Below are 17,372 nucleotides of genomic sequence, written 5' to 3'. Positions count from 1 at the left end.
GCACCTGGGATGGAAACCGGGGCAGGCGGAGCTGAGGCGGGCAGCGAGCCGGGACCCGGGACAGGCGCCTGGGCCGCGAACGGAGGGGGCAAGACCTGCACAGGACTGCAGGACCTGCAGACTCTCTTTCTGAGTTTTTCTCTTGTTCCCCTCCCTTTCATTTCTCCTTTTCTTTTCTTGTTTTGTCTCGAGGGTTTCTGATACTTCAAAGATTTTTATTCTCCTAAAATCTCCTGTCTAACATATGGCATATTCTCTTTCTTCTAGATTCAATGGGTTTTTTTTTACAAATAAACCCACAACCTAACAAATCTAAACTTCTGCATGGATAGTTTAAATGGCCAACGAGCTAACTCAGGGACTTTTAATGTTGTTTTTCTCATCAGCTTTTTATTTATCCTTTGGCAAATTAAGGATACATCCTAAATCCAAAAATCCCGGTGCACCCATAGTTCCTTAAAAAATGATCACAGAAAGCTTGAACACCCCAGTGTGTTTTCTGATGCATGTCTTCTAATATTTTCCTAGAAGCACATTTTATTAAGTAATTGTCTTCCATCAAGAAGTTTCCATTTCCCTGATTTATCTTGTTCACTTCCTGTCTTGTTTAATTCTTTTTTCTCGGCTTCCCTAAACTTTGGAATTTCCAATTTTTCCTCGTTTGGAGTTAATATTAACATAACTCTTTCAGCTCCATTTTCTGCTGCATCCTTAGCTTCATGATCTGCCAAATTATTTCCTCTTCTTTCTGGGGTCGTTCCCTTTTGGAGTTCCCTAATATGTACTATAGCTATCTCTTTTAGTTGATTGTAATGCCTCTAAAATAAGTTCCTCATGTACTAGTCCTTTTCTTCTTGAATTAAGTAATCTTCTTCCTTTCCAAATTTTTTCAAGGTATGTACTACTCTAAAGGCATCCCTTGAATCAGAATATACCGTTCCTTTATTTTGTGTTAAATATTCTAGTGCTCTTTTTAAAGTATATAATTCACAAGGTTGAGCTTACTAGTTTAAGGGTAATTTCCCTTTTTCCATTGTTTGCATGTTTTTCCCATCGACTACTACATACCCTGTATTTTCTCCTTTTGCAAGGAGGTGTATCTCTGTTAGTTAACATAACTCCCAAAGAACTATTTTATTTTCTTTTTTTTCCCTGTATCCACCTTACTGGTTTTCTGTCTCATTTTTCAAGTTCTTATCTATTCATCTTCTTCCTCTGTTTTTCACTTTCACTAACAACCTAAATACCACTTTTCTTTCAACTACACACACAAAAATAAAAAATCTTTTTCTCACAATACTTTTAATACAATACACCTCCCTCAAAGGAAATATAGTGAAGCTGAAAATAAACAATCTGCATTACCTTTACTTTCATTTGTCTACATTCACTCACTTTTATTTCCCATTCTCTCCCACACATTCTTTCCCACCCTCAGGACACAGAGGGGATCCCTGTTGACAGAGAATCGCGGGTCCCTGTGGCCCCCCTCACCTTGGGGTGGCCTCTGGGTCTCAGTATCTCCGGGCCTCCTGGGAGGGCCCTGACTCTGCTGCCTCCGGTGCCGTTCACCTGTGAGGCTGATTTGTGTGTCACTCACACTCTTTAGCCGCGGCCCCCTCACACGCCCTGGGGACAATGGCCTCTTTGAGGTCACCTGTACCTTATGCCACAGCCCCCACACGCCCAGGAGAACAATGGCTCATTTGTGGGTCACACACTCCTGTTTGCACAGCCCGCCTTCCCACCCACCTGGGAAGCTGAGGCTGATTTTGTGTGTGACTCACTCTCACACACAACAAGACAACAATAAGGTACCTTCTGTTATTAATTATCAAATCGAGAGCCAAACTTATAGGAAAATTTAGCAAAGATTTATTAATTTGTCTGTGAGACTGAAGTTCGGTCGTCAAAACCACCACAGCCAAGGGTCAGCGTCGAGCCCGGGTTCGGTGCTGGGTGAACACGGATCTGAGCTCCGAATGTCAGAGTCTCCCCCTGTTCACAAATGCTGCCTGACGCAGTGAGTTCTTTTACAGTTTATTCTGCTCGAACCAGAGATGACCGAATGTTCTTTGTGTCCCTTCCCATGCAAAACCGTGTTTTTACCTATGCAGAGCTGGACAAAGACTCAGTCCAGGTGTCTGATGTTGTCAGTAGACCCTGGGGAAGTCAGCATTCACATGCATCAGGGTGGGGCTGTAGTTTATCTTGGTAACTGTATAATGGACGAGGCGATAATCACTCTTGGCTGGACCTGGTGACCCGGGGAAGCCAGCGATTATCGCCCTGGAATCTTCTATTCTTTCATTAAAAACCACGATGTTTATCTCGACCAAGTCCAGGAACTAGATGTATATGAATAAGACGCTGTTCCCTGCCAGGGTGGTCAAAAGACATAATTGGATTTTACAATATTTTATACATTAATAGCATGAATTATCTCTACCATATACTACACTTTCACATCACCTATTACAAGTTTAGGTGTTTCTGGTCAGTCCCCATGCTCTTGGATATCCCTCAACCCAGCTGTGCTGTCCAACCCCAGATGCTCTTGAGCATATCCTCAATCCGGCAGAATTTTGCCCAACCGTGGATGCTCTTGGAATGTTAATTCCTCAACCCAGCAGGTTTTAATTCTGGATGCTCTTGGGCTCTCTTATCCCTCAAACCAACAGAAATTTTAAGAGCCCCTTTTGTCCCATTTCCTAGTGGATTTGGCTCGGGAACTCCTCTGCTCTCTTCCTCCGAGGGGTCCAGCCCCTCTCTGAGACCCAGTCCCAGTTACCCCGGGGGATTCTCTCACTCCTCTTATCACTCGCTGTGTCTCTTTACTGGCTGCTTCCCTCGAGGAAAGTTGGAAACGCAGCGTGGGAGACTCCAGCACTCACTTGGTAGGTCTGGGACAACCAGCCCTCGTCTCATTCACAGCCCAGAGCAGAGAATGAGGGGAGAAGGGAGCCCGGGAACCCAAAAAGCCCCGGCATCCCGAAATGGGGAGAGTGAAGCGGGGGGAGCTTTTGGCATTGCTGGGACTGCCAGCAGCCTGGGCAGGGCAGGCACCGGGCACAACGGGGACCCCCAATCCAAGCGTGACCCCCAACAGCTGGGACAGGGGGAAACCCCCGAACACCAGAGGGGAGGGACCAGGGATGGGGAACTCCTGAGAAGCTTTTTCAGGGCTGAATCTTGGTGTTTGGGAGGTTTTTCTGGAGCCCTGATGGCCAGTGACTTGTAGAGATGGACTTGGCAGAGCGACCTTCAAACTCAATGTGTGTTGGGGAAGATGAAAGAGGAAAGCCTTATAAATATGATTGTCTGGCAAAAGATTTTGTGAACATAAAATTATAAGGAAGATTGAAATGAAAGCAAGCTCTGAGATACCTCCGTTAGTGAAGAACTGGAAAACAATGGTGTGGCCCAACTGAAGGTAATCCCCTTTTGATGAAACAATTCTCTCTGCTCCCAGACAGATCCAAGGGTCACAGCAGACCCTACAGCTTGGCAGAGGGAGTCCAAAGAGGAGTTTTTAGGGTTTAAAATATAACACAGAATGGTGATGTAATGATTTTTACAGGCTGTATGTAAATGCTATAGGATTTGTATCTTGTACTAGATTGGTTAGTGATAAATAGAATATTTAACACAGAAGAAAATTGGTTGTATTGTAACAGGACCCTTACTCTCTTACGCTCTTCTCCTCTTACTCTCTTACCCTCTCACCTCTCTACCCCTCTCTTCTCTCGGGCCTGCTCCGAGCTGTGCCTGGCAGCTCCCAGCAGGGCCCTGCACCCAGGCCCTTTGCAATAAACCGCAACTTCCACGCCCTGGCTGCAGAACTCTCTCGTCTCCGTCTGTCCCGACCGTCCTACCCCCCGACAGTCCTGCAAACGCTCTCATGCCTTGTTTTCCCCAAACCAGGATTTCCCATTGCCAACCCCAGGGAGGCTGCGAGGAAGAGGAAGATGCCCCGGGACACTGAGGCAGGTGAGGAGGAAGTCAGTGGCCCTTTCCCCTCTGTGCTGCTCCATCTCCCAGCCCAGCACGGCCCCGGCTGCAGCTCAGGCCTGGGGGGATCTCCTTGCCCTTGCCTGTGGCACGGAGGCAAATCCCATCCTGTCCTTGTCCTTCCTCCCCCAGAGCAGGAGCTGAGCATGGAGAGCAGGGAAGACAAATGCCCGCGGCAGAACCTGGTGGAAGAGGCCGTTTTGAGCGGCTCCACGGCGCAGGAAGCCAACGGGGAGGAAAAGCCCCGGAGATGCCGCACGAGGAGGGGCTGCAAACACAGCTGGCGGGGATCTGAGGGGGAAAGAGCCAGCCTGGGCCGGGAAGGCGGCCAGAGATGGAGCCAGAGCTCGGAGGTTGTGCTCCATGAGCAGCTCCATGATGGGGAGAAGCCCCACACGTGCGTGGAGTGTGGGAAGAGCTTCAGGTGGAACTCCGAACTGATAAGGCACCAGAGTATCCACACTGGGGAACGGCCCTATGAGTGTGGGGAGTGTGGGAAGAGTTTCAGCCAGAGCTCCCACCTGATCCAGCACCAGAGGATCCACACTGGGGAGAAGCCCTACGAGTGTGGGGAGTGTGGGAAGAGCTTCAGAGAGAGCTCCCACCTGATGAAGCACCAGAGGATCCACACTGGAGAAAGGCCGTACAAGTGCTCTGAGTGTGAGATGTGCTTCAGCCAGAGCTCCAGCCTGATCCAGCACCAGAGGACCCACACTGGGGAGAGGCCCTACGAGTGTTCCAAGTGTGGGAAGGGCTTTCAGACCAGCTCCAATCTCGTCCAGCACTATCGGATTCACAGGGAGGAGAGGCCCTTCCAATGCCTCGACTGCGGGAAGGGATTCAGGCAAAACTCCCACCTCATCACCCACCAGCGCATCCACACAGGGGAGAGGCCCTACGAGTGTGATAAATGCAGGAAGAGGTTTCCGACCAGCTCCCATCTCCTCCGGCACTATCGGATTCACAGGGAGGAGAGGCCCTTCCACTGCCCCGACTGCAGGAAGGGATTCAAGCACAACTCCGCCCTCATCACCCACCGGCGCATCCACACTGGGGAGAGGCCCTACAAGTGTCCCCAGTGTGGGAAGAGCTTCTCCAGGAGCTCTGGCTTGACCCAACACCAGCGGAGGCACCACTAAGGGAAGCCCTGCGAGTGCCCTGAGTGTGGGCAGAGCTTCGTGCGCTGCTCCAGCTCCGTCCCCCACTGGAGGAGGCACTTTGGGCACAGCCCTGGTCACTCACATTCCCTGTGATCCATGTTGGGAGCACACCTGGCTGCTTCGCCTTTTTGGTTTGGCCTTAATTTTCCTCTGCTTCACCTTCATCCTTTAAAAACACCCAAAACTGGATTAAATGAAGGAAATTGATCGAATATATCTGATGTTGCATAATTTCTCAGTTGTTTTAGAGGGAATTTAGGTTTTTGCGACACTTTCTGTGTGGAGTGCTGCTGCTGCTAAGAGGCAGGAATTTGATCCCACCCTTCTTGTATTGCTAAGAACTCCTCCCCTGATCCAACCCCAATTCCACCCTTGGGATACCATATAAAAACTCCACGGCTCTGCCTTTGCCCTGTCATTGGGGCATAAGAAATGGATTCCCAAAGGATCAGCCCTTTTCCCACTGGATTCCGAAGGATCACCCTCATTCTCCACTGGATTTCTAGAGGATCAAGCTTTTCCCGCTCGATTCCCAAAGGATCAACCTTTATTCCACTGGATTCCCAGATTGTCCACCTTTTCACGCTGGATTCCCTGAGGATAAATATTTGCCCACTGGATTCCCAGAGGATCAACCTTTTTCACTGGATTCCTAGAGGATTCTGACTGTGTCACTGGTTTTTTTTGTTTGTACTACTGCATTTGTATTTTTAGTTTTTCGTAATAAAGAACTGTTATTTCTGCTCCCGCGTCTTTGCATGAGAACCCCTTAATTTCAAAATTAATAATATAATAGTAATCATAATCATCATCATTATCATCATCATCATCAAAGAGAGGGGGTTTTCATTTTCCATTTCAGTGGAGGCTCCGGAAATGAGGAGACACCCCCAAGGCTGGGCCATGTAAAATAGTTCCGGAAATATGTAGATTAGTTTATGGATATGTATGAGGGACTATGAATATGCAACAGGCTGATGTAATTAAAACCAGATTAATTAAGGGGTGTCCCCGAAAATAACTGGGGGGTCTTGGTGGCCATAACAACCTTTGCTCGAAGGTTCTCTCTCCCCTTACATCAGCCTGTTGCCTATTTATCGACTTTTTGCATATTCATAAACTACTTTACATATTCCAGGAACGAAATTGGCTTCATCCGGTTTGGGGGACCCATCTCCCCGTCTGAGGTAAATTTGGGGTGTCTCATTCCCGTCCCAGCTCAGTTTTGGGATCCCATACCCCTCCAAACCTTATTTGGGGATCCCATTCCCCTCGGACCTCAATTTGGGGGTCCCATTCCCCTCCCAGTTCAATTTTGGGGTCCCAACTCTCTTTTCCCCGCTCACTCCTTTCTGATCGTTCCCCCAGTCCCCTCCTCTGTGTTTGGTTTTGGGTTCTCCAGGCCCCTCCTGTTCCGTTTTGGGGTCCTGACCCCATTTTGGATTAATTTGGGGTCCCCAGCCCATCCCCAGGGTCACCTTCCCACCCCCCCACCAAATTCCGCTCCTGGCAACTGATGAGTCATCAGCGAGACACGCTCTGATTGGCTGGAAATTACCCCGCGCGGTCTCTGAGTATTTACCACAGTGAGAGGCCTTGGTCTGTGGCTGGCAAGTGATGAGTCAGAGTCGGGCCGGGCGCTGATTGGCTGAAAATCGCTGAGCGTGGCCAGGGCTCTGAGTTTGTGCCCAGCAAGTGGATCATCATTAGTGCTGCACGTTCTGATTGGTCGGGATCTGTTTTGGGGTGGGGACGGGAGGAACTGGGGTTTCTTGGGGTTTATTTGGGTTTATTTAGTGTTTGTTGGGGTTTTTTATGGACTCCTTGGGGTTTTTCTTGGGTTTTCCTTGGTTTATTTTTGTTTATTTGGTGTTATTTGTGTTTATTTGTAAGTATTTGGGTTTGTTTTGGTTTATTTGGGCTTATTTGGAATTATTTGGGGTTCTTGGGAGTTATGTTGGTGTATATGGGATTTTTTTCGGCGTACTTGAAATCATTTGGGGGTTTGGGGCTTTAATTTCGTTTTCTTTGTTTGTTTTGTTGGGGTTATTTGGATTTGTTTGGGGTTATTTGGGGCATTTTCAGGTATTTGGGATTTTTGGGGGGTTCTTTGGGGTTTATTTTGAGTATTTGGGTGTTATTTACGTTATTTGGGGTCATGTGGGGTCGAAAAATCCGGGAATGCTTCTCCTTTAAAAATCGGAAATTTTTCCCTAAAAATCTGAGTTTTTCTCCAAAGAACCGTGTTGCCTTCTGGATCAAGGCAGGCGACCTGGTTCTGAGGTACAGCACGACGGCCCACCCTCCAGGGCCATTCGGGCCAGTGACACACGCAGACACCAATGTGGTGGACGGTCAAAAGGCGTTTATTACTTCTTCTCATGGGGTCTTATAGTCTAAGGGGTCTCTACGTCAAAAGGGGGTTTGTCCTTCTTATCTGTGGTTAGTAGGGAATGGAAAAGTACTGGGTAAGGAATGGAAGGTTACTGGTATTCGGTTAAGGGAGGCTACATTCCTATGTTAATTTCTTATCTATGAGTAACAGAGGGTCTTGTCTACGGGGAACAGAGGGTCCTGTCTTTCCATAACATCGCGACTTCTTCCGCAGCGCCTTTCCCTGACTCCCCCATTTCCCCCCCGTTTTCACAAATGAATGAGGTAGTCATATACATTCGTACTAAAATGAGGTATAAGGTTGTAACTTGACAAGGGTAAGGGGTTTTGGGAAAACCTGAGTAAGCTTTTGCCAGACAAGTTCGGAAAATCTTGCGACTGGCAGTGTTCCTTGGTTGAATTCACAGCAACTGTCGTCGGCCTAAGAACTGGATGTTGGTCCGTTCCAGGCGGCTCTGAACGAATGAGACCAGCTTGTTCAGCAGGCATGGTCCGAAGGTGACTGTTAAAAACAGCATTGCCAATGGACCTCTTCTGAGAGTGAGGAGACTGACTTCTCTAGAAAGGAGATGGATTTCTCGATCCTTTGCAGGTCCTCATCAATGGTCTGTTGCAGCTGGGACAGTCCTTGGTGCTGGGTCGCTAGGCTGAGACACCCGTGGCCGTTCCGGCTGCTCCCAGGCCGAGCAGCATTGCGATAGTTATACCTGTCATTATTTCTCTTTTGTGGATCCGGCTGGGTCCCTCAAGAAGATGGTACATTTCTTTGTCTGAGTGGTACAGGACCCTAGGAACAATCAGAACTTGGACACAAAAGTCGTTAGAGTCATTGAACTTGGGAAGGAACACACAGGGACTCACTCCGGATCTCTGGCAAACCCACATCCTAGATGCGGATGGGACTGCCCACTTACTGTTTTTCCTATTAGGCTTGACAATTTTGGTGCAGACGTTGCCTTTCCGCCTATCTAGGGTGGCATTGCCAAAGCATCTGCCTCGGCCTGTGACTTGACTCAGGGTGATTCCTTTGCGATGGGTGTCCCATTTGCACTGGTGAGGGGCGTCGGCTGAGGAATAACTGAAGGGAATGTTTAGAGTGACTCCTTCGTAAAAGGGGGGTTTGACATCGTAACAAAGCCAGCAGGATTCGGTTAGGTTAGGGTTGGATTCGTTCAGGGATACAAAGGTAGCTTCTAACATACAAAGGATTGGGTCTGACTGAGTCTGACTCGGTTAAGCGGCTCATCTGAAAGGCTTCCGCTTGACCGGTCAGGACATTGCTGACCCCTGTGGGTAAGGTTTTGGGGTAGGTTATGTTTCTCCCTTTCGGCACACTTTTAATCGCTTTGTTGGGTCCGACCACTCGGGGTGCCGACGGCTGGAGCCTGATAATTTGCACGTTCACCCTCTCTTTTGACCCTTGAAGGACCACTGTCCACGATTTGCCTGTGTTCCAGCAAGGGTGATCTGGCTGCAAGACCATCATGTTGTAATCAGTGCATGCCCGAAATCTAGGGATTTTATGTTGGTTTCGATGGAAGTTTCCGTGAGAGAAGAAGGGTGTTTTGCAGCCGCTGGGTGCCCAGGTGAACTGTAAGAATTTGTCTGGCTCTTGTGGATCCCACCCAGGCCCCGATGGTCTGGCATCTGTAACTATGGTTTCGCAGCCCCAGTGCCCACAATATCCCCACCCTGGGTGATTGCAGTAGCTTTTCCCAGGGTTTGAAGCTGGGCATCAGTAGGATAGGTACGAGTGTGTGACGTGTGGGGAATAGGGGTTTACCCTTGCCTGTCCTGGAAACAGGTCTGTGATGCGGAGCACGAAGGATGGGGTGTTTGGTGTGGTGATTTCTCTGAGTGCTTTGTCGCTACTAAGGTGTCACATGACCCACCTGAAGGGCCGATGGGGGTAGTGGTCTGGGCTGGCTTGTCCTCTGGCAACAAGCCCCAACAGCAAAATCACACAGAAACGCCCTTGGTGCTTGGGTGTCCCCGTGCGGGTCTCTCGGGTTCTGCCTGACGGCTTGGTGGTCTGTCACTTTCGTCTGGAACCGGGATGTACGCGTCACGAGCACGTCCCACGAGCAGGTCCTGTAAACAAAGACTCGCAATTCTCGTCAGTCTCATTCTGCTCGCTATGAAGGTCGGGATTAATCGACTTAAGTGGACACCACCTGATTTTGCCGTCCTTTTGGACAGCTGCGTACCCTCGCCCCGTGAGCATCAGCCTCCAACCCCGTTCCCACTCGCCTAGCTCGTTTCTGATTACCACCTGTGGGCCCTCTTCTAGCGCTCGAGTGGCCCAGTGTTTTTGGACGGGACTGTTTGTTTCATCTCCCCTAGGGAATTGATTCAGTGCCAGCAAAGCGGTTGCCAGCATACGTGCCTTATCTCCTGGGGGAATGGCATTGGCAAAGCCCTCTGCTTTTGCCAACACTTCTAGCTTGTTTTTCAGGGTCTGGTTTGCTCTCTCAACTATGGCCTGGCCAGTACTGTTGTATGGGATGCCTTGCACTAACGTGATGCCCCATTTCGAGGCGAATTCCTGTACTTGTTTGGAGGTAAAATTGGAGCCGTTGTCCGTTTTGATCTGCTTGGGGATGCCAAGCCAAGCCATGGCTGTCAGCCAGTGCTGAATTGTGGCTTTGGAGTTAGTTTTGGGGTGCTGTGTGGCTATGATCGTTCCGCTATAAGTGTCCGCTGTCACTGCAAGCCATGCTCAGGGTTTCATCAGTTGACTTAAGGTGAAGTCTGACTGCCAGATTTCTGAGGGCTTGAGACCTCTCGGGTTGACCCCACAGGTCCAAAGGGGTGACTTCTGGCAATGAGGGCAGGTGGCTACCACATGTTTTGCGTCCGCTGTCGAGATTTCACATCTCTTTGCCAGTGCTTTGGCTCAGATGTGGAGCGACTCGTGCAGTTGACGAGCTTCCTGCAACGTCCATACGCCTTTTGCTGCGGCGTCCGCTTTGTCGTTGCCGATCTGGAAGTAACCTTTGACTGGGTCATGGCTGTTGATGTGGATGGCTGACACGGTGCCCTGTCGCAAGGAGAGTGCTTCTTCCAGCATTAGGGCTGCTGCAGATGTTGATACTCCTGGTCCTGCCATGGCTAGGCAAAGCCTTGCCACGAATATAGAGTCCGTTACGATGTTGAGGTGTTCGTCTTGGAAGAGTCCGCATGCCAAAACCACTGCTGCTGCCTCCAGCTGTTGCACTGACAGTGTGGGGTCACATGCTTTGATGCAGTGCCATTGCTCTCCTGCCTGCCACACTGCTGCTGCGGTTGAAGTCGTGGAGGAAGCGTCTGTGAAGACCGTTGGTCCTGGCTGCGGTCTGTCCTTGACCTTTGGCGGCATGTCCATGTTGACTATGGTCAGCAGCTTAGTCCAGGGTGGTCTGGAGGAGTAGGAGATTTCTCCTCCGAAGCCGGAGAGAGCAAGGGCCAGATACTCCGATATTGTGGCTGACTCTGCGGTCGGCTGCTTGCGAAACGGAAGGTGGATGCTTGTCGGCTCTGTCCCTAGGTGTTTCAAGGCGAGTCTCCTGCCTTTCATGATGAGGCTGGCGATGCATTCGATTCCTGGGGAAAATGCATGAGCGGGTCTTCCGAGGACCACCCATTGGATCGGTCGGGCCTTTTCAGCGAGTCCTTGGGCCAGTGCTCCCACTCTCCCCTTCGGTGTAAAGTGGACGTACAGGTCCAGTGGCATGGCTGGGTTCCACCTGGCAAGTATGCCAGTGGACATCTGGTTTTTGATGAAGTCGAGGGAGCTCGTTGCTTGCGGCGTCAGCTCCTTGGGTTCCCAGGGATGCTTTCCTTTCAGGAGGTCGTACAGAGGGTCCATGACCTCGGGAGGAATCAGGACGATGTTGCAAAGCCACTGCAGCAATCCCACCAGGCGTTGCACGTCGTGGAGCGTCTTGACGTCTCGGTTGACCTTCATCTCGGGGGGTGTCTCGTAGGAGTTTGTAATTCCTACTCCCAGGAAGGTCACGCAGGGTCCTCTCTTGATCTTTGCGCTCGCGATCTCGAAGTTGTTGGACTGAAGGGTTTCTGTGATTGTGGTCACCAGGTGATCCACTTGGCTTGTCGATGGTGCTGCGACCAGGATGTTGTCCATGTACTGGATGATGGTTGCGGTGGGGTTGGAGTGTCGGACTGGCATCAGTGCTTTGTCCACGGTGATTTGGCATAAGGTCGGGCTGTCGACCAGGCCTTGTGGAAGCACTCTCCATTGGAAGCAAAGGTTAGGCCGCTCGCCGTTCCAAAACGCCACGGAAAAGGCGAATCGTTCTCTGTCCTCAGGGTGCAGGGGTATTGAAAAGAAACAATCCTTAATATCCTGTACTGCGCATTGCTGCCCTGCGGGGATGGCTGAGTTCGCGGGTAGCAGTGTCTGGACTGGACCCAGGGGTTTGATCGTCTTGTTCACCTCTCTCAGGTCATGGACGAGACGATAGCCTTGTCCGGACCTTTTGGGGATCACGAATACAGGGGTGTTCCATGGGCTGGTGGAGGGTTCTATGTGACCCTTTTGCAGTTCGCAGTCGACCAGTTCCAGCAAGGCTGCCGCTCGAGGCTCTGTCAGGGGCCACTGCTCAACCCATACAGGGTCTGATAATTTCCAAGTCAATTTGATTGGCAGCGGAGGGTGTACGGCAGTGGCCCTCAGGATAAATTTGTAATCCGACATCCGAGCATGGAAAGGACGTCCCGTTTCCCTGGGGCTGGGATGCTTGGAGTGAGGGTGCTGCCAGGGAAAGCTGTGCTGGCTGGGGACAGCTCGCTGAGTTGCTGCCCTTCCCCGGAAGCCTGGGCTAATGCGGTTGTCCTGCCATTTCTGCTTAGATACAATCCGCCCCACCCCATCAAAAAGCATGCAGCTTATTTGCGTAATGTCAAAAGTGAGCAGATCGTTATTGCTAGAAAGGTCATCCTCGAGAGTGGGTACTACAGCTGAGTTGATCCCTATTTCTGAAATCGCTTTGGCTTCTTTTGGGTTAACTGGGGTATATGCCCTTTGTTGGTTCCCCCGCGCTCCGGCAACTCCCCCCCCGGGAAAGCGTGCATGGAGGCTGCCGGTGCCCGGTCCCCACAGGCTGCTTTTATTTTTCCCCAATCAGTGAGTTTGTGTTGCGACTGTTTCCCGATATTATTTAAAGCTTTATTCGGTTTCGCTTGAAACCGCATTAATTCTGCTCTCTCGGTTTCCGAGTCCCAGCCGGACTCGGTCAGCTCTTCCGAGCTGTCTGAGCAGCTGTTACTTGACTCTGAGCTGGAAGCTGACTGCCGGTACACTTCTGGCGCTCCGAGCCGTTTTGTTCGGCTTCGACCCGGCTCCTCCCTTTGGGGGTGGTGTCACTCCCTCCCCCTGGGGTCCCCCTGCCTCCTGCCGGGGGAGGTCCTTGCCCTATAAGGACCTAATTTGAATAGAGCGCTCTGATTGATTTTGCAATCTACTGCGGGGGCCGCCCCGTCTCCCCGCTCGCCCGCGCATGCGTTGTTAAGCAGGCTGACTCCGTTTCCGCCCCCCGCCTCCTCCCTTCCGCCCTCGCCATGTGGTTCGGCGCCATTTTTAAATGCACATGGCGGGGTCTGACAATCCGGCCGCGTTCCGCGCCTCCTCTGCGAGTCCCTGCCAGAAGCATCGCCCGCGCTGCTCTACTTCTTGCGCCGGACCGGCGGCCGGCGGGGAAGAGACGGATAGAGAAACCGCGTTTTTTTGGGACGGTTCCGCGGGGGACTAGGACCCGGTGGGCTCCGCGGGAAGGTCGGGGGGTCCCCTGAGGGTTCCGGGGGGTCTCCTGGGGGCTCCGGGGGGTCTGGGCTTGGGCTTGGGAAAGGGTGGAACGTGCCCGACCCCCGCATATTCCCGCCTTCAATCCGATCGCTCTCAGAGGCAATGTGCGTCGCGGCCCCAAACCCTGGCTTTGATGTAGCGAATAAACGTATACGCGTGGCTTCCTGCGTCTCCTGTTCTTCTAACGTCTTGCATAGGGCCTCTTCTACTTTCCCCCACGCTTTGAGGTTTTTACCACTGCCTGCAGACTTAGAGTTCTCTGCTGAGGCGGCAGTGCACTTCTCCCACACTTCCGAATATAATATATTTACCGGACGTTCGATCGTCCCCAGCTCTAGGAGCCTTGCAATAGCAAGATTAGAATTCCTGAGCTCACCTTTAATTCCCCATTGCTCATGAGCCTGACTTACGACCTTCGCTGTGGCTTCCATTTTCCATGCTGGTCCGGAGGCGTCCCTCCCACTGCTCTCAGACCTGCTGCCACAGTCGCCGTCCTCTTCCCAGGAGTATCCCCGTTCCCCGGGCGCAAGCCGCTTTCTCGGGTCCCGGCACCAAAATGTTGCCTTCTGGATCAAGGCAGGCGACCTGGTTCTGAGGTACAGCTCGACAGCCCACTCTCCAGGGCCGTTCGGGCCAGTGACACACACAGACACCAATGTGGTGGACGGTCAAAAGGCGTTTATTACTTCTTCTCATGGGGTCTTATAGTCTAAGGGGTCTCTACGTCAAAAGGGGGTTTGTCCTTCTTATCTGTGGTTAGTAGGGAATGGAAAAGTACTGGGTAAGGAATGGAAAGTTACTGGTATTCGGTTAAGGGAGGCTACATTCCTATGTTAATTTCTTATCTATGAGTAACAAAGGGTCTTATCTACGGGGAACAGAGGGTCCTGCCTTTCCGTAACATTGCGACTTCTTCCGCAGCGCCTTTCCCTGACTCCCACAGAACCGGGAATGTCCCTAAAAAATCCCGGACTTTTCCCAGCCAATAACAGCGCGCCCCGCCCCAAACCATCCAATCACCGCGGGTCTCCCCTCAGGAACACCAGCCTCCCTGTGCATCCAATCCAGCCAATCACTGCACACATCCCCACCGCCTGTCTCTCATGCGGCGAACCAAACAATCAACGCGCGCCACCCCTCAGCTACTCCCTCCTCTCTTGAGCTGAACCAACCAATCACCGCGCGTCTCCCGTCGGCAACTCCCGCCTTGTTTGCCCCTATGCAGCCAATCACCGTGCACCGCTCCCCCCCCATGTCAATCACCGTGCCCTCCACGAAACCAACCAATCACTGGGTGTATCCCATCAGAAACTCCCGCCCTCCCTGCGCCGCTCCAGCCAATCAGAGCTGACCCTGAAGCAGTGCCCCCTGACCCCGGGGCCGGCCATGGAGCAGGTGCCCCCTCCTTCCCCCGCCCGCCCCCCGGGACCCCCTCAGGGACCCCCAGGAACCGCCCCGGGCTCGGGCAGGTCCTGCGGGAGGCGCTGGAGAGAGCAGGGGAGGCGCTGGGAGAGGACGGGAGGCTCCGGGAGCTGCTGAGGAGATGCAGGGACAGGTGAGGGGTCCTGGAGGGGTCGTGAGGGGAATTTGGGGAGGGGTCTTGAGGATGTTCGGGGGGGATTTGGGGAGGGTCTGGGGGGAACTTGAGGGTGTTTTAGTGGGGTCTGGGGGTGCTGGGGGGGCTATGGGGGGAATTTGGGGAGGGGTCCTCGGGGGGTGTCACGATCGGTCGTCACGGACGGGTTTCGTGATGGTTCGTGAATTTTATCTCAGGGTGCAAAAAGAACCGACATGGTACAAGGGAGTTTGCAATGATAATCGAAACAAATGCACCTTTATTGAATGAGCACAGCAAAATGTGATAGAGCGATTAAGGGAGAGAAAAAGATGGGGGAAGAGGGAGAGACAAAAGAGAGAGAGAGAGAAAGAGAGAGGGGATAGAGCTACCAAACATAGAGATGAAGTCGTTTGGTCCAGTCCAGTCGAGGATCCACTGTTATGTCGGGGAGATCTCGAAGTCTCTCGCTAACTCAGAGGTTTTTATTATGATAACTCCATTGGAAATTGCGAGGCAGGAGGATACAGATACAATAAGGAATAGAAGTAACAGGTAGTCCATGCTCTCGGCAGTAAGCGAGAGCCATTGTCTTCTTGGTGCAGGGGTCACAACCTGCAGGCAAACATCTCGCTTTGGTCAGCTTGCCTCCCCCACACACCTGCCCCGGGCTGGGGGTTTCAGTCCCAGTCCTTGGAAGGAGCAGAGGGGCCTTTTCACATGAGGCTTCCATGTCTCAGTCCTTGATGGAGAGGCTCCTTCCATCTCAGTCTGTCTGTCACAGTGGTTGTAAAACAGGTGAGGGTCTTCTGTGGGGGGACCACCTGAAACTCAGGAGAAGTCCAGCCAGGCCGAGAGGTGGGACAGCTTCCAAGGCTGTTGTTGCAAAAAGGGCACGGTGCCCCGTTCTTCTTCTGATTGGGCTCAGCGTAGCACACAGCAAACAACACCTGTGAGAACAATGGCTTAGCAATGCTCTCAGGTCTCAGGCACATGACTCTCTCCCTTGGAGCCAGAGATTCAAGACAGGGGGGTCTTCTCTTCGGTGGTCCCCCAACGACGATTGTGAGGCAGATGAGGGAAAATTTGGACAGACTCTCACAAGCAGAAATTGACAGGATGTGTCTGCTTCCAGTGCTTGTCTTGGCTGTTGCTTCGCAGTGCTGGCAGCATCATCAGAGACACACCACACGTTCTCTCATGCCAGGGTCATCCCAATCTTCTGCACTTGCCCAGGTGTCTCCCGGGTTCACCAGGGAAAATGGCTGCTCATGCCAGTCCATCCCCTTGCCCAGAAGGCACCCTCTTGTGTTTGGGCACGAGCTGCTGGCCACAGCCAGATGGACAGCACCCACAGCACTGGCCATCAGACGCTGGACGTCTTCTGGATGTTTTCATCCAGAGAGAAAGAAAAAGAGCCAGAAGCACACAAGGCAACTTGACAGTATCTCTGTAAGAATGTCATTGTCCTGTGAAAGTCAATAGTGGATGGTGGTTTTGTGCTGCAGATAATCACTTCTGAGCAAAAATCATTCCAGGAAGGGACAACTGTCGCTGATGGACACGAAAGAACACAAGCACACCACCTCTCTCAAGGTGAAGGAAAAAAGGGAAGTTTTATTCTCTGACTCCAATATTTATAGTTTTACAAAAGTGACAGTGGATTGGAAGGTGACAGTAACACCTCTGCAATGACACAGGTCAAACAAACAGTCCATCAACTCTCTCCTCCTCCATAAAGGAATGAAAAACAATGAGTTATTTACAGACAGTGTGTGAGAAAGTTCACTACAAGAATGTCAACATCAGAAGGCTTAGAAAATCTCAAAAAGCCAGGGTGACAGACAACAGCTTCTGCCTTCTGATGGATAAGTCAATTTGCCACTGCGGTCCAGGCCAATGGCCCCTCCCAGTCTGACCAAGTTTTGGTCTGCGGGTATTATTGGGGTTAGTCTGGAGGCAAAGATCACACTGCCACTTGAGTAATAGCGGCATATAAATTCCAGGCAACGATTCTTTCAATCAAGTAGGTGTTCAGGGCATCTATTCCCCAGTGTGTTTTCTGGTGCTCCTCCCTTACTAGTGACTACATGAAATGGGAAGGGATTACCATCTTCCCTTCAATGGTAGCCCACCCTTCTTGGTTGTATGTCCCTTTTTGATCTTTGATTAGTTTTCTATCTTTCTCATTGTATTCTGGCTTACCTTCAAGGGAAATTTGCCCATCTAAAATCAGAGCTCCTTCAATAGTTACCTCACTTTTTGCTGCTTCCTTTGCCTCTCTATCCGCCAGCTCATTTCCTTCTTCCAATTCTGAGTTCACTCTCTGGTGTGCCCTAATAGGCATAATTGCTGCCTTTTCAGGCAGCTGAACTGCTTCCAGCAGCCCGATTATCCCAATCATCTCTTGTGCATGTTTGATGTTCTTTCCTTGTGAGGTCAGCAGCCC

At 51.3% G+C, this 17,372-nt stretch overlaps 1 protein-coding gene and 1 pseudogene across 3 annotated transcripts in view; one reads left to right on the top strand and one right to left on the bottom strand.

Annotated features, from left to right (window-relative positions):
- LOC132085617 (zinc finger protein 850-like) overlaps positions 1–17,372 on the top strand; it is a 316,878-nt pseudogene that overhangs the window by 19,902 nt on the left and 279,604 nt on the right.
- LOC132085611 (class I histocompatibility antigen, F10 alpha chain-like) overlaps positions 1–17,372 on the bottom strand; it is a 777,359-nt gene that overhangs the window by 634,634 nt on the left and 125,353 nt on the right. The window lies entirely within an intron of this gene.

The sequence above is a fragment of the Ammospiza nelsoni genome, chromosome 31 (genome assembly GCF_027579445.1).
Source record: "Ammospiza nelsoni isolate bAmmNel1 chromosome 31, bAmmNel1.pri, whole genome shotgun sequence".
Classification (NCBI taxonomy): domain Eukaryota; kingdom Metazoa; phylum Chordata; class Aves; order Passeriformes; family Passerellidae; genus Ammospiza; species Ammospiza nelsoni.
This window is presented reverse-complemented; position numbering and strand designations above follow the sequence as displayed.